This window comes from Crassostrea angulata, chromosome 7 (genome assembly GCF_025612915.1).
Source record: "Crassostrea angulata isolate pt1a10 chromosome 7, ASM2561291v2, whole genome shotgun sequence".
NCBI classification, from domain to species: domain Eukaryota; kingdom Metazoa; phylum Mollusca; class Bivalvia; order Ostreida; family Ostreidae; genus Magallana; species Magallana angulata.
The window spans coordinates 53,535,281-53,554,406 of NC_069117.1; the positions used below are offsets into that span (position 1 = coordinate 53,535,281).

General features: G+C 33.9%; 2 pseudogenes; both read right to left on the minus strand.

The window, feature by feature from the left end:
- Positions 1-7,014: 7,014 nt before the first annotated feature.
- Positions 7,015-9,690, minus strand: LOC128156983 (trace amine-associated receptor 8-like; annotated as a pseudogene).
- Positions 9,691-14,683: 4,993 nt separating this feature from the next.
- Positions 14,684-17,798, minus strand: LOC128156187 (uncharacterized; annotated as a pseudogene).
- Between the last annotated feature and the right edge of the window lie 1,328 nt (positions 17,799-19,126).

The window sequence follows — 19,126 nt, forward strand, 5'->3', positions numbered from 1 at the left end:
GAATACGATATCTTAAAACGCTTACATAGACAAATTCATGTTCATTATTCATTTTTTGATTACATAATATCCTTTCACACACGAGTGATCCGAGACAATGACACAGGTAAACTAACGAAGCCACTGCTCCAGACACAGGTGTATCTGGGGTATGTATACACAAGGTACACGAGTCTGGTGAACGAGTGAGCGGGTAAATTGATTTGTGTATAATTAGCTACTCAATTGTTAAAAGATAAAACAGAGAAATAAATTAGACTGTGTAAAATCAAGCATTCGTCAGCTAAAACATGTGTATAGTCCTTCAATCAGTGATCAAAGAATCATGCATGATACTATTAAATAGTAAATCTAATGTTCGAAGTAAATGCCTTTATTGTTACTTATCTAATCACTTCATAATGACTAAATTTTTAATTGAGCAATTGAAACCTTTTTTATGTCATCAAGTAATTATTTCGGAAGTAATTACGTTGTTCTTTATAATTTCTTATTTAATAAAGTGCAACGTTTCGAGCGCTATGGTCAGCAATTAAACGCTTTATAACTCCGTATAGCTTAAATTGTAATACTGACAACGAATCATTATGAAATCTGAATAAACTGGAACATTTTGACAAAGGATGTAAATAAATGTAAAATTAAATTCCATTATCGTATTTTTAAAAGAATACGAGACAGACTTAATCATGCAGCCATCTTGGACTTTCGCCTTGATCCGTTTATAATCCCGTGTTTGGTTGTTAAAGAATGCATACTGTTTTGATTGTTATTGGTCCGATATCAATATTATTGAATAATCGGGCGACATCATTTGTAATTTTATGCCTTATACGAGGAATAGACCCCGAGTTACCTTTTACGAAATATCATTATGTATTATCAATATTATTAATCAGTTAATAATGTCACTGAGAAATCATTCGAAAGAATGACAATATTAACAAAATATGTTTCTTATAACAATAATGCTTTGATTAATTGTCATTTTGCTACATATGGTGTGCATTTATATGTAAAATGTGTTACACATTTGACGAAATTCATGAAGCAAAAAATTGTCCGAATTCGGCATTTTTGTTCGATAAAATACGGGTTAAACTCAAACAACAGTATAATTAGTCTTCCAGGGTTGATAAGGTAATAAAACAACAGAAAAAAATGTTCATATATCGATAAAACAATGCATGAAAACGAACAGTTTTCATACGATATTCCTGTTTCTCATACAGCGGCGTTGACACCGTGACGTCACAGTTCATCTCGCGCCAAATCGGCTTGATTCAAAACTCATTCAGGTGTGAAATCGGGTTTTCCCCAAATATCTCGAAAACTACTTATGCGATCGCTGTAAAATTTTCAGGATGATGTTTTTACACATAGATCTCCATTATATAAAAAATTGACCGGCACTGCAGGTACCCTTTAAGTGAGATATTACCAACAAAACACATGCAAGAATACATTGACTTAAATATAAAAGTTTAACTTTTAAAAGTGAAGTACTGTCAAATTTTTTTAGCAGAAAACAAAATCTGCAAAATTTAAACAACATTTCCTCTCTTTTTCTTGAAGTCCATTTTTGTTTAAGCCTAAATCCATAATATAGTAAAAAAAAATATCAAATGTTATGTCAAGAATAATTTATTTCATTTTTGTGTTTTGAGCAATTACCTTTCATGACATTGATCTTTATAACAATCAAAATTTGATATATTGAGAGATTTAATAGAGTTGAAAGAAGTTGAGAGAAATATTCAGTATTAGCGTATGTGTATTTTCAGTAAGATCAATAGTTTAAAAGAAATCATATTGACGCAAGCGTCAAATGGGCCGCAAAAAATATAATTGTTGTATGAATCATTGGTTGTTTACATAAAAACACACCACTAAGAAGAAAATAAAAATTGGTTGTACTAATTTTTATGGAAAATTCTAATATTCTTTCAGCAACTAATTGTTTTGAAGTTCAACATTTTTACTATCATCACAAAGAATCGTGTTCATTACTGTAAGCATTTCTAACGGTAATTGTATGGTCATTGCCACAGTATGAAGTAATGGAGAACACATTGATTTGTACATTACTCTCATACAAAGTTCAACTCATCATTTTTTCTCTTGGAGATTATGTATTTCAAACCATTTTTTGTTGCATTGTATTGAAAGAAAACTTATTGCATTAGTTTATATGATTTTAAGGGACCACATGATAAAATAGTAATGGATTTAGTTCAAATTTTCCAGTCAATTCAAATTTTCATTTCTGTCATATTTTTGCGTAATTATTTGATATGGATGTCATTTCATGATAATTTCTACCACATTTTACATGGAAATATATTAAATGCTCAAACAAACTCATTTTATTTGACACAGCACATAGAAATTCAAATATATCATTTATATAAAATTTAATAACATTCAGGTCTTTAGTATTTCGGGTCTATAGTATGTCCCGCATACCGATCCCGATGCATTGCTTTGAAAAGAATGACGAACTCCGAAATTTTCCGAATGGATTATAGTCTGAAATATGGGTATAAAAATACGTATTGTTTTTTAATGTGTGTGGCAGCTTCATCAAAATCATCTTGACAAGCAATTAAAAAAGGGTGAATTCTCAAATTCATGAAAAAAAAACCCTAACTGTAACTTCAATTCAATTAGAATTCCTTATTTGCAGTTTTATTCATTGCATGCTCCTACAAAAGTGGAGGGGGGATGGGGGCAAATCCATGATATTTCCATTTATCATATAAAGTTAAGAAAAGTGCCAGCTGCCAAAAAAGTGGGGAGGGGGAAGCAGCCCCCCTCACCCCCCCCCCCTCACTCCAACTCCTGATGATACGTGCCTGTGATGTAAACACATTGTGTGCTCTGGGGTATTCGCATGATCCCAGCGCACTCGTCAACTAATCAGTGCGCAAAATTATGAATGAGACATTATGGCGCGAAATCCTACTATTACTGTTCACGCAACGAATGAACTCATCCATTGGCAGAAGATCATTGGGGAGGGGGTCAGATGAATTTTTTGACATTTGTTTTGTAACACCTAAATACAAGTATATTATACTTTGGATCGGATGTTTTGGAAGAAATCTAACGAATTAAGACACACACTTGATTAGTAATTGTTAAATGTAGTAATGTACATTTAAGTAAGACACGCGAGTTATGATCCCTTTTCAAGATTAATGAAATCGCCCAACTGAACAAAAATCGGGTCACACCCCGCTTCGGCGATTTAGTTCCTCCAGTAAACATTCCAGCTGTATATTAATCCAAACTGATGACTCTCTTGTAATAATGGTAATCCAACACCAATTATAACTTACATTGTACCGTTATAGACAATATGTTACAACTTGTTGCGATGACCCCCTCCCCCTTTTTCACCGTTTAAATATAGTGGAATGCTGATCTATTTTTAAATCAGGATTATACACGTGCACTGAATGGTGAACGTCCCTTTTACTTCAAAACTCTTGCTCGCTGTTGTTATTACATGCCATATAACATTTTCATCAATTGTGAATGTAAATGCTGACATCCTAAACAAAAAACGGTTAATTTTTTTGTGAAATATCATGATATTGCTTGTCCCATTGTCTGCACTGTTTCGGAGAATGCAACTTTTAAACCTTATATATACCTGACGTCATGACGTCAGGCAATAACGGACCGCCTTCCGGCGGCCCGTAATAAACTTTCAGGGTCAAGGGTAGGGGCCCTCGATGTTTCTGAGCCCGATGTTTAAAATCACAAAATAATTAATAGTAAAGTTTAAAGGGCCCCATATCACAAAATCAGAGATCACCACTTCACCATACATGTATATTTATGATAGAAGTGGTCAACAACTATTAAATGACCCTGAACATTTCACGCCCGAAACATGAATTCTAAATTTTGAATTGCGAACTGCGTTCTATTCAATTGCATATAAGCCCAATTCTCAGAAACTATAGATAACTGCATCACCATATTTTCAGAGTGGTAGTGAAATGCCACTAGTAGATGCCCCTGAAAATTTCGGGCCCCACATAAAAATTCTCAATTTTGAATTGCAAACTGCTTTATAGAACGCAGTTCACTATTCGATTGCGAAAAGGCCAAAATTTCAAAAAGTAGAGAAGACCACCTCACCAAATTTTCATGGTGGCAGTGGTATACCACCAGTAGAATGATGCCCCTGAAAATTTCGAGCCCCAAAGATGAATTCTAAATTTTGAATTGCGAACTGCCTTCTAGATAGAATGCAGTTCACTATTCAATTGCATATAAGCAATCGGGCCCCAAATATGAATTCTAAATTTTGAATTGCGAACTGCGTTCTAGATAGAACGCAGTTCACTATTCAATTGCATATAAGGCAATCAGGCCCCAAATAGGAATTCTACAATTTGAATTGCATATTGCAATAGTTAACTATTCAACAATTTGAATTGCAAACTGCGTTCTAGATAGAACACAGTTCACTTTTCAATTGCATATACGGCAATCGGGCCCCAAATATGAATTCTAAATTTTCACCACTTCACCATACATGTATATTTATGATAGAAGTGGTCAACAACTATTAAATGACCCTGAAAATTTCACGCCCGAAACATGAATTCTAAATTTTGAATTGCGAACTGCGTTCTATTCAATTGCATATAAGCCCGATTCTCAGAAACTATAGATAACTGCATCACCATATTTTCAGAGTGGTAGTGAAATGCCACTAGTAGATGCCCCTGAAAATTTCGGGCCCCACATATGAATTCTCAATTTTGAATTGCAAACTGCTTTATAGAACGCAGTTCACTATTCGATTGCGAAAAGGCCAAAATTTCAAAGAGTAGAGAAGACCACCTCACCAAATTTTCATGGTGGCAGTGGTATACCACCAGTAGAATGATGCCCCTGAAAATTTCGAGCCCCAAATATGAATTCTAAATTTTGAATTGCGAACTGCGTTCAAGATAGAACGCAATTCACTATTCAATTGCATATACGGCAATCGGGCCCCAAATATGAATTCTAAAGTTTGAATTGCGAACTGCGTTCTAGATAGAACGCAGTTCACTATTCAATTGCATATACGGCAATCGGGCCCCAATTATGAATTCTAAATTTTGAATTGCGAACTGCGTTCTATATAGAACGCAGTTCACTATTCAATTGCATATACGGCAATCTTGCCCCAAATATGAATTTTAAATTTTGAATTGCGAACTGCGTTCTAGATAGAACGCAGTTCACTATTCAATTGCATATAAGGCAATCAGGCCCTAAATGTGAATTTTAAATTTTGAATTGCGAACTGCGTTCTAGAAAGAACATATACGGCAATCGGGCCCCAAATATGAATTCTAAATTTTGAATTGCGAACTGCGTTCTAGATAGTACGCAGTCCACTATTCAATTGCATATTAGGCAATCGGGCCCTAAATGTGAATTCTAAATTTTGAATTGCGAACTGCGTTCTAGAAGGAACGCAGTTTACTATTCAATTGCATATAAGGCAATCGGGCCCCAAATATGAATTCTAAATTTTGAATTGCGAACTGCGTTCTAGATGGAACGCAGTTAACTATTCAATTGCATATAAGGCAATCGGGCCCCAAATATGAATTGTGAACTGCGTTCTAGATAGAACGCAGTTCACTATTCAATTGCGAAATGCGAACTGCGAACTGCGTTCTAAAAACCTGCTCACGGTGAATAAGGGAATGAGTTTATATATTCAATTATAATAAGTTTACATTCGTGTCATATTGAATAGAATTTACACGATCGGTATTCATTTAGAATCAATAATATGATATGAAAGTGGTTTACAATGCATCTTAAGATAAGACTTAGTCAACTGTTACGCAAAGAAAGTTTTGTGAAACAGCCAAGACAAATCTTAGGAACTTCCTAAGTTACAACTTAGGCATATCTTAAGTTCTATCTTAGGAAACATCTTAGGAAATCTTTGTAAAACGGGCCTCTGTTTTTCTTTAAGGTGATATACAGAGTTCCATGTGTAAAGAGTTTCTTAACCATTTAACAATAAACAATAGTATTTTTCTGGTCACAATCAGAACGGAAATTAATACCAAATTCAAAACAGTTAGTCCATCTATCAGTTGAAAATAAATGATTAGTAAAGAACTGGGGCCCGTTTCAAAAAACATACTTAAAACTTAGTTGTATCTTCGGAAAGAACTTTTTCCTAAGTTCATTACTTATCCGTTTCACTATTCTAATCTTATCTTATGAATTTCCTAAGTTAAATTTTTGTAAAATCTGTTGTTGTATTCATTATGTACTAACATTTGAAGCCACCAGTTGAGCAAGAAGTTATATACTTTGGCCTAGATTTTACTTTTATAGTCACTACATGTGTTCAACTTCATACTGTATTAAAATCATAACTAAATAATGGATCAAACCATAAATATTTGTTTGATTTCTTCAAATTATCAATTTCCATGTCAAATTTTAGCAAAACTTTCAGGAAAATTATCAATTCTGTTTAGGGCCCTATATTTCCAAAAAATGGCATTTGACATGGGTCACAAATAAAATAAATGAACATTTCATGTCCTCATCTTTATATCCCGATGGTTTTCGGATGATTGACATTACAATTATTTCAGGAGCCAACCTCATTTAAAGGACTTGTTTTTAAGGCTGATTAACTTTGGGAATACCGTATGTCTTCAATAAATAACTACACATTAGTGTATATCACAGAATATTTACCATACAATCCAGAATACTTTTTGGGGGTCAAATGATTATTTTTTTAAATCTTACTTTAACTACATATCGACTTGCAATATGTATTTTGTGAATGTTAATAAATAGGAAACAATATAAGAGGCTGTCATTTGCATTATAAAGTACAAGTAACAAAATAAGAAGCCGTTTATAAAACAATAAAAACAAATAAAGAAATGCGTAAAAAGCTATGAAGTTTTTAAATGTTTATTTAAAACAATGCAACCAACACACTGTTTTGTGGTTTTATGAATCAATTTCATTAAGATAATACGATACATAATATAACATTGACGGTCAATGCGATTACTAGGAGGGCCAAATTATTATCAAAGTGTAACAACTGTAAATATTATTTCAAAGGAAGCATATTGCTATACGACTTTCCTGCATTGATGAAAGAAATCTATTCTAAAGACACATTCCTTGAGAATATAATTAATTTATTTTATGCCTAAAGAAAATATTTTTAAGGTATTGTTGTGCGGTTGAATTATATTGGAATTGTTTTACATTTGGCCGTGTACTCTTTTTGATGTTTTTGGCGGGAAACCGCTTTCACTAAATCAAGTACATCGCCAAATGCCATACTTATATTTATGAGAATAGGTACATTTAGAAATAGGCTAAATCAAATCCACTCTTACTTGCTGAAAAGATGATTTTCCGCCAAATATTGTACCACTAAATATAATACGTTTACAGTAATATTTTAGAATTTTTATTATATTCCAATTACTTAACCTTCTCGAAAAAAATACGGCCACAGTTTCCATTCATAAATAGATTTTAGAACTAAAAATTAACTAATGTAAAGAATGTAAAATGTTTTGTTATGTAATATCAAGTTAGAATAATTTAGAAGCATGTGCTTGGTGTACTAGTGTGTTTTATACATTGGTCGTGTATGGGCGGCTTATAGTGTAAAAAAAGTTAATGCAAAACGAACAACTAATTCATAAAAATATCTTAAATACAAAACAGACCAGCTAAAACTAAAATAAACTAACTCTTGCAAAATCAAAAGACACCGATGCAAAACAAACAATTTCAAGTGCAAAACAAACAGTCATTCACTGAATTAACGCTAGATGACCTGCCAAGAGATGCAAGGAAAAAATAGTAATTCTAACTGTTGTATCTAGTTCTAGTCGACATTAAATTTGGAGAAATAGATTTTAGAAATTTTCAGCTCAATTCGTTCCCGTCCCTCTAAATAATCAACCAATACATAGATAAAAATTTCCTTACAGGATCTTGCAATAAACTATTGCTCAAATTCATAATTAAAGCATTGTATTTCCGTGCATTAAAAAGTTTTTATAACTATTTTTCATTCTGGTTCTGATTTTCCCTGGGTAAGGTTTCTCTAAGAGAAAACGCATGCGTGGATCTAATTCAGGTTACGTTTTTTCCAGATTAGGATTGCTCCTGATATCTCTTTGCACGTTCGTTTTGCATCGGTAAATTTTTGTTTTTTATCGGTGTCTGTTGATTTTGCAAAAGGTCTATTGCTTACGTTTTAAGCTGACCTGTTCCATATTTTAGTATGTTCTAAAAATTAGTTGTTCGTTTTTGATTGACGTCTTTTTACGCATTCCACCGCCAATTGTCGTGTCCTCTTGAATTGCTTTGCATTACAGTGTTTTTTTTCTCATTTAATTCTAAAGGAAGTAATAGAAGCTTCATATTTTTCTTTACATATTTCTTATAAGTTATCAAGATTACTGATAGATAATTTAATCATATATTTTATAAAAAGCGACTTCTTTTCAAACGCGCAAGAAAACTTAATGAAATAAACAAGATGTATGGATTGGAAGAATAGTTCAAAAACACTGTCAAAGCCGCACCTTGTTGTAGAAATTTAAAAAAAATGTATTCTTCTGATGTTTGTATGTACATAAAAATGTTTTTTACGATAGTAATCAAATGAAATAACACAAAAATCGTGATTATCACGGTGACAACTAGATTCATTCTGGTTTTTGATTGCCTAATACTTTTAACAGACATAGAGTTTTTTATGGCCTTAATTTTCCGAGTATGCAACACAATTGTGATGGCAGAAACAAGTACCACAACAATGATATTAACACTTAAAACAATCTCGAAATCAACGTTTAAAGTAATGTAAATATAAGATGAAACAACTCCAAATAGAGCGCTAAAAACCCAAACTGACATTGAACAAAAGACACTGCTTGTATTGTTAAATGTTGTCTGTTGTGTAATGGATGAACAGTGATTAGATATCTTAAAATAGAAAGTAACAACATATGACCAGAACAACTAAAATAAAGACAATTATCAACTACCATAAAAAATTTAAATAATTTACGAAAATATAAGATATTTGTAAAATAAAAAATACCGACACAACTAAGAGAAAAGAAGTCTGCTATTGCCAGGTATCCAATGGCAGCGAATGTCGGTGTATGGTATTTGGAATCACACAGGATTTTAGCCATTGTGACAATATTTCCGATGATCCCAAGGAAAGTAATAACTACGCAAACGTACATGACAACAACGTCATTTGTCGTGTCATTCAGGAGAAATTGCAATTCAAAATTGGTGTAGCGTTCGTCATTTAAATGGAAGACACTGTTCCTTCTTGTTGTATTGTTGGTTCCATCATCGACCATTAGCTGCGAATCATCTATTGAAAGTGTTCTGATGCTTTCAGTTGTATTTATACACATGTTGTTTGGTCAATTTTTCGATGAATGAACTTCAGTCTTTCCGAAAGTTTTCAGTTATAATTTATATCTACAGTTAGAGAATAAATATAAATTCAATTCTAAATTGTTAAAATTTCATTTATAAATCAAGATATTCAAAATCATCAACATGCTACTCACTTTCAATCACCTGTCTTCCTTTATAGTTATATATGGAGTTTCATATGTAAAGGGTTTCTTAAACGTTTAACAATGAACAAAAGTATTTTGCTGCTCACAATCTGAACGGAAATTAATACTTTATTCAATACAGAATGTCCATTTATCAGTAAAAAATAAACACTGAGCACAGACCTTTGCTTTACCACAAATATGAAATGAGGGAAGCAATTTAAACAATAACTGTGTATAACATAGTCAAATTTATTCGGGTTCAACATGAGGTAACTTCAAGAGAAGTTCGAAAGTGGGGTAACTTTTATCACAAAACAGCACAATCGCCATAAATGTTATTGTTTTTCTTCGAACTAAAATGCCACAATTGTTTAAACAAGGCACATGCCTACCAGTTAAGTTTCTATGACGGTCTAGTCTGAATTCATATTTAGCAATTTGACCGAAGCTTCGCAACGTATATTGATATTTCGTATCATTTAATGAGAAACCGCATTCAGTATCACTTTTTTTTAAAGATCAGTTGCCCTTTGAAATAAGTTTTTAGTTGGAATAGTTGCGCGATAAATTGATGCCACTCTGTTGTATTTAACCCCTCTGGCAAGGGCGAGAGAGAGAAAGAGCGAGAGAAAGAAAAGAGAGGATGTTTAAAATTAAATATCATCAAAAAATTGAAAATAATCAATGGTGCAGCAAATATATTTAAGACTTTTTAAATTGTAGAATGTTTTGACATGTTTTATCATAGTAAAATAATTTAGAAAAGCGTGCTGATGTACTAGTGTGTTTTATACATTGGTCGTGTCCTCTTGAATTGTTTTGCGTTACACAGTGTTTAGTTCTCGTTTAATTCTGCAAGAAATAAAAGAAGCTATATATTTTTCTTTACATTTTTCTTAAAAGTCATGAAGTTTAATGACTGGTAATTCAATTATATATTTTATCAAATACGACTACCTTTAATTCCATTAAAAAACTTAATGAAATTAACAAGCTGAATGAGTTGCAAGAGCAAATAAAAACACTGTAAAAGCCGCACCTTGTTGTAGAATTTAAAAAAAAAAATGATTCATGTTTTCTCATGCTGCACAACCCCACCGCAGCTCAGTTTTTGCTGTCTGATAAATGAACTCAACACTTGTGCATGATGAAATATGTCATTTATTAAAAATGACGAAAGTAAAGAAAAATATAAACAACATAGTAGGGGATCAGACCCAAAGCTGTTCACACAAAATGTTAAATAACTTATCAATATGCTGATCCCCTTAAAATACAGAAAAACAATATTTTGTTCAAAATTATATACAATATATACAAAACCAGCAAAAAGATGGCACCTCAAAAATAAAATATGCCATATGCAAAAGAACAATATTTTGTACATGTATGCAACTTTCGAATATTGGAGTGGTGAAACGGGGATGGTGGTGGGTGTATCAAAACATTACTCGTGCTAACACTATCAGAGAGGAAGACAGAATGACCCTAATCTCACCGGTCAGATACTGACCGCATCAAACCACGTTACCGTATCGCTTAATTTGATTGGCTATTAAATTAAATTTGGGGAGAATTTCACCATTGGATTTTTATCAATTACATGATAGGTCACTGGGAGGTTTTTAGACTAAGAATTTGGGCTAAAAATAGACATGGACAGTGACCACTGCAGGGAAATTACATAATATGGCCAACGACCACTACAAGGCCTGGGAAAGAAATGCAACTTATCTAATCAAACATAAACATGAAAAATACAATAAATAAGCAAATAAAATTATAGCACTCAACACATAAATACAATTATTAACATAATTGTTGTTTTATGTTTTCTCATGCTGCACAACCCCACCGCAGCTCAGTTTTTGCTGTCTGATAAATGAACTCAACACTTGTGCATGATGAAATATGTCATTTATTAAAAATGACGAAAGTAAAGAAAAATATAAACAACATAGTAGGGGATCAGACCCAAAGCTGTTCACACAAAATGTTAAATAACTTATCAATATGCTGATCCCCTTAAAATACAGAAAAACAATATTTTGTTCAAAATTATATACAATATATACAAAACCAGCAAAAAGATGGCACCTCAAAAATAAAATATGCCACCAAATGTGAATTGCATAATGACAATTGGCAATTCCATTGTGCCATCCAAGGTGAGTTGTGCACTTGTTGATGCTGATGTGAACACATACACAAATCACAGTTTATAGTCAAATGTACCAACAGTTAAACACTGACTTGGCATAGTGTTACCAGCAGTTACACACTGACCTGGCAATAAATGCATATAATTCATTATACTATAACCCGTACAAACGTAACATGAATGGCAATTCCAAGGTGAAACCCGCAGGCACTCTAATAAACTAACTTAAAAGTTGTACTAACAATATCTAAAGACACAATGTGCAACTACAAAATAGCAGTTAAACACTGACCTATCATTACACATTACTACACCTGTAAACATACTATAACTATCAAAAATTAATTGAGACACCCTCCGTATTTTACGCACAAGATTCTCTTATGGAAAAAGTAACAAACATAAGGACATTTTTTGGTACAGATCAATAGCAGCAGTTACTCACTGGCCTGCTATAAATAAACTGCAGGGGTAAGAAAGATTGTAGATACAAATAATTACAGTTGAAACGATTGTATTCTAATATATCTGTGTAATGCATTGGAGTCCCAGCGGCCTAAATGCTGAATAAAACTCTCAGAATAGCCTAACTGTGCAGCATGTGTTGCTGCCCCTATCCGAAAACTGTGCCCTTTATATCTATTGGGGTCAAGACCCGCAAATGCTATGGCTTTCGAAAGCTCACTGCTAACATAAGAATATATGACTGGAGAGCCATTGATCAATTGAAAAAAGGGGCCTGAAACATGTTGAAAATGTGATCTATATCTATAGAGATACTGAACTGGACAGAAATTGGAAACAGGGTTGGTTTCTATAGATATGATTATAGGATCATTTTTCTTTTGTGATTTATGATATCGTAAAACAAGTTGAACTGCTGAAGGATTGTTCTTATCTCCCATAAAAGTAATGTCTTGAACTTGAAGTACTCTGTCTTTATCTGATACCTTTTTTGTGACAACTTCCCCTAAACGTAAAAAGGCGTTAAAACAAAGAAGAAAAAGACTTTGCAAAAGTACCCGATTTGATGCATTTGGAACAGTGAAAACTAATGCAGAGAGAATTTTGTGCATTATACTCAGTGTTATTGGTAATCTAGCATCTTGTGAAGGAAGAAGCTTGTGACATCCTTTAAGGAGTTTTCGAACAATAAATGTTTGTGTTGGATCAGGCGCATTTACAATTTTGTGTATATAACTCAGAGCAGATACATGTGAGGCAATGCTGCTGGAACTGTATTGTTTTTCAAACAGGAAACCAATAAAATTACAAATATCAATGGTAGACAAAGGTAACGACACTGGATTATTTCGAAATGTGAGAAAAAGTTCCCATGAACGTCTGTATGATAAACGTGCAGAGGGAGACAAAGCTGGTACTAAGATTGTTTGGGTGGTTGAGGACAAATCTGCAATAGATGCTCGGGAATGGCAGTTGGTTGTTGGTCTAGATATGGTGCTGCCTCCCTGGCTCTCTGAAATTGCAAACGTGACAGGGAGTCAGCTACCACATTATATTTTCCAGGAATATGCTTTGCCTTAAAAATATGTTTTTTGACAAACACACCAATACTAAACGCCGAAGTAGATGCATGAGGCACTTTTCCTTACTGGACTGTTTATTGATTACTTCTACCACTGCCATATTATCTGACATAAATAAGATTTTTCTATTTGCCATCTCTGAACCCCAAATTTCCAAAGCCAAAACAATTGGAAACAATTCTTTTACGGCAATTTGCAAAGGTAGAAGAGTTTGTGTCCACTCATCAGCAAACCATTTTGAACAAAAAACAGCAGCAAATCCTAACAAACCAGAAGCATCTGTAAATAGTCGCGTGACATCTGAAGATTCCCATTCCTCTGGAAGAAGAACTGATTTTCCATTGAAATCAGCTCTTACCTCATTATTAAACTTCATTCGATAATAAGGTTTTTTCACACCTATAGTCAAGTCAATCAGACGACGTAAAAATGCCCTACCAGGAACTACTACCAAACAAGCAAAATTTAAGACTCCAATTAATGATTGAAGCTCCTGCAAAGTAACTTTTTTACGCCTACTAAACTGAAATACAAGAGTCCTACATTTTTCTAATTTGTCTGGTGGCAGCCGACTCATCATATCAATAGAATCAACCTCAATACCATAAATGGTGATGCATGTTACTGGCCAGAAAGTTTTCTTATCATTAATTGGAATATTAATCCTTCCACATAAATCCAAGAAATTCATCAAATCATTTTTACATTTTTCAGACTGAGGAGGCCCAATAAAAAAGAAATCATCCAACATATGAGACATACCCCCTGCTTCTAGCTTGTTTAACATAACCCATTGAAGAGCTGTACTTAACTTCTCAAGTATTTGACAGGAGCTACTTGCCCCCATTGGCAAACAGCGTTCATAGTAGAATTGACCTTTCCAAGTAAAACCCAAAAAATGATAATCCTTTGGGTTCACGGGGATTATTCTGAAGGCATCCTTTATATCTGTTTTTGCCATAAGGGAACCCATCCCATGCATATTGATGAACCAAACTGAGTACCGTATCAATTGAATCATAATGAACCTGAGAGTATTCCCTAGGTATATTAGAATTAACTGAGTCCTGAGCAGGAAAGGATAAATCATGAATGATTCGAAACTTGTTTTTCTCGGATTTTGGTACAACCCCCAGAGGAGAAGTTTTAAAAAGAGGTAAAGGGGGTCTTGTGAATGGGCCAGCTATCCTCTGCTTACTTAAACCCGTATGAATGTAATCTTCAATAACTTCTGGGTGCTCATATGTAGACTAATGATTATGAGGAGGATGAATGGAAGGGGACTTAACACAGCCTAATCTAAACCCAAATGTAAAGCCATTCCCTAACAATTTCAATTCATCTGCCTCATAACCTAATAGTTCATTGTGAAGTCTTAACGGGTTTACTGGAGTTGGAAGAACCAGCGCCATTCCTGTTTGAAGTGAAAGATTTGGATGACATGTTTCTACACTTAAATCGGGGGTGGGGTCCACTACAGGCTGGGCAAGTATGGGCGAATCGACAAGGTAGGGAGTGACATTTTTGCCCATTGTTATAATTGTAGCACTGTTTTGCCCGAAAGGGCTGCCGTTTACCTTTATAAGCTTGAAATTGGGTAGGAGACTTTAAACCCATAGAGGCTACCTTAAGTCGCAACTCTGTTACTACTCTCTCCCACGGCAGGAGGGATGTCTCTCTTATTTTCCTAAATGACTCATCATCCATTCTCCAGGTCCCCATGAAGCTTGTGAATCTCCCTAATTGTAAACATGTATTTTAACAGATTGCATGCCTCATGGGGAAATTTCTGTAAGTAAATTGTACTGAATACCAGAAAAGCATCTGTCCATTGATGGATTGTAATAGGTGTTTTATGTGAAGCCGCTTGTTGTAGCTCAATTTTACCCGCTTGTACCACAATTGAAAGGGGTTCATCTCCTGAGGTCGGCAATAAATTTTTTAAGTCAACAAATTCATTGTTCCAAATTTTAAGTTTCAGTTTTGAGGAAACTGATGCCCCTAGAGGCACACAATCTGATAAGTGAATTTGAGGGCTACTAGAGCATGCAAAACTACTACCATTTCTCCGAGATAAATTGCCTGCGGGCTCACCTGTGAACACATTATCCAGTAATGTTCCAAGTGCAGAGGCAGGAATTGTGGCAGCCGCAGAGGCAGGAATTGTGGCAGCGGCCGGTATAGCTTCCCCAACTACTGGTGCAGTATCCTCAACAAAATTCACCATCGGAGGTTGCCCAACACTTTCACTGATGTTTTGTCTCTCACTATCAGCTTTTTGTTGGTTTACAATTTCTTTTGCCAGAAGTTCATAATCAATATTTGGTAGCACATTGACAGTGTCATTCTCCGACTGTTTTCGGGTTCTTTTTGGCCCTTTTCCCCCTTATTTACTTCAGTTGGTGGTGTTGTTGGTGGTAATCCTCCAGTTGCCACATCATCTCTCCTGGCTCTCTTTTTGGGTGGCATAATGGCTAAATATATAATAAGAATAATAGGTATGAATCCTATCCTTTCATATATATGATTAGCCTAACCCATAAAAAATTTTTTTTCATAATCAACTTTTGCATTAACAGATGATTTCAACCATGTACTTGGTATTTTGACCTGATCAGTTAAGCGCATACCAACAAGATTTTGATCTACATGTACATGTTAACATAAAATTCATAATAATAGGAACATGTCCCACTGACCATATGGGTAACACAGACCCTATGTTCCTACATCATTATTAGTACATGTCGATTCAAACATTCATGTAACTAAATAGTCCGAACATGACTTTAATTACATAACGTTATTAACATGAAATTCATAATTGTAAGGAACATGTCCCACCGACCATATGGGTAACACAGACCCAATGTTCCTTCATCATTATTAGTACATGAAGATTCAAACATTATGTAACTAAATAGTCCCAACATGACTTTAATTACATAACGTTATTAACATTAAATTCATAATTGTAAGGAACATGCCCCACTGACCATATGGGTAACACAGACCCAATGTTCCTTCATCATTAATAGTACATGTAGATCCAAACATTCATGTAACTAAAAAATCTCAACCTGATTTTTAATTACATGGTAACATTAAATTCATGATTGTAAGGAACATGTCCCACTGACCATATGGGTTACACAGACCCAATATTCCTTCATCATTCTTTAGTATGCAAACTCAACAAACATAAAATGTATCAGTTCCAGCCAAAACGCTTAATTAAAATGAAAGGTAGAATTTGAACTGATGCTCATCAACACGAAAAATCACGCATTTAAATTTCAGGGACTTAATACATAAAGTGCCCCTACACTGTCTTAATTCAAACAAATAAAATGTAAATATATATAAATATGGATATATACATTCACATATTATTGAATATCATTATTCTAGAGTGATAGCACATAAGATCTAAAATCATACTGGCCTCAAAACTTATGAGTGCAAGATCTAGGCATTCCTAATGCTGCGGCGAAACTTCCTCATGGGCTGGTCCTCGGCAGGGGTACACAGCAGATGGACACCATCCGGGCCTAAATAATGTAAATCCTTCCAAAACCCCCGATGTCCCCAGAAATAAATTCCACCAAGTGGCTCAGCAAAACGGTTCAAATGTTCATTAGTCTGAACCACAAGGACGTTAAAATTTTGGCATGATGCAAACTGCATTCGGCGAATTAACTGGCCTATTATCACTACCTTTACTCCAACACCATCTCTTAAATACTGTCCCACAGATATAATATCCCTAGCTAATTTCTCACTGTTTGTATTTTCACAGATATCATTTTCACCAATCTGTAAAAACACCACATCGGGAATTGAGTCAAAATGCAGAATCTCCGACCTGAAGACACGCTTGCTTAATCTCAAACCGCCTTTTCCTCTAAATGATACTTTAAACACTTAAGGGTCCAAATTTAGATTGTCTGTTTCTGTCTGCATACCATAATCTCTTAATCTTCTGATGTAAGAATGTCCAATCACGCACACATTTAAAATACTCATTGTTTACATATTGTACCCCAACCGGAACCAGCACAAATAATCATGCGATATCGCATACAACAAAAAACTAGAAACTGCGTTTCAAAACTTACTGTATCAAAACATTACTCGTGCTAACACTATCAGAGATGAAGACAGAATGACCCTAATCTCACCGGTCAGATACTGACCGCATCAAACCACGTTACCGTATCGCTTAATTTGATTGGCTATTAAATTAAATTTGGGGAGAATTTCACCATTGGATTTTTATCAATTACATGATAGGTCACTGGGAGGTTTTTAGACTAAGAATTTGGGCTAAAAATAGACATGGACAGTGACCACTGCAGGGAAATTACATAATATGGCCAACGACCACTACAAGGCCTGGGAAAGAAATGCAACTAATCTAATCAAACATAAACATGAAAAATACAATAAATAAGCAAATAAAATTATAGCATTCAACACATAAATACAATTATTAACATAATTGTTGTTACTCTTGGGATCTTTGTATGTACTCAAAAATGTCTTTTAATATATTAAACAAATGAAATAACATTTTATGTAAAAGAGATCGTGCATTTAAATGAATGAAGTGCATTCCTTTCAAGTAAACCCACTGAAGTTTCTCATCAATAGAATGTTTGGAATAACTTTTTTCATTTTTATCTTAGTTATTGGTATTATTTTTTAGTTATAAATGAATAACTAAGGAAACATGACATTTTCCAAAGCAATATGCCTTATTCTTTTTTAGTACCCTGCCTAAATTCCATTGTGTTAAGTTGTGTACTTTTTGTTATTAACTTAATTGTTATATAAGGACACAATAAGATTTTTATCAAAACTTTTATGGGCTATGCTAAGGAAATAATTATCATTTGTATGTCATGTAATCCACATAATTATGATTAAACAAATTGATTCTTCTTTCGAAGTTTCATATAGGAGATAATGTCATGGCATTCTGTGATATATTTAATTGCCCGAATAAAATGAAATGAAACAAAAAAATCATGGTTATCAAGGTGACAGCTAGATTCGTTCTGATATGCGATTGTCTGATACTTTTAACAGAGTGTTCTTTATGGCTATAATTTTCCGAGTATGCAACGCAATATTGTGATGGCAGAAACAAGTGCCACAACAATGCTATTAACACTTTAAACAATCTCGAAATCAACGTTTAAATAACTACATGTATAAGAAGAACCAACTCCACATCACTTGAAACCCACACTGACAGTGAACAAAAAGACACTGCTGTTACTGTTAAATATTGTCTGCTCTGTAATGGATGAACAGTGATTAAATATTTTTCAATAGAAAGTAGCAACACAATACCAGCAACTAAAATAAAAGAGTTATAAACTATAATGAACGAGTTTGATAATTTACGAAAATATATATGATATTTTTAGAATAAAAAGTACCGACAAAACTAATAGAAAAGAAGTATGCTGGAGCCAAGTCTCCAATACCAGCAAATGTCGGTGTCTGATATTTAGAATCACACACGATTCTAGCCGTGACGATTATATTTCTGATGATACCCCCAAAAATATCACTAAATTAATGTACAAAAGAGCATTTGTCATTGTTGTGTCAAGAAGAGCATATTAAAATTAAAACTGGGCGTGGAACACTTCATCTTAGTAAAGGACAACATTCCTTCCAATTAATAAATTTTTATTTCCATTAAATACTAAAGGTCCCACACGTCTTTTTAAAATTTTGTGACATATGCAGTTGAATTAGGAGACATTATTTCATTTCTAGTGATG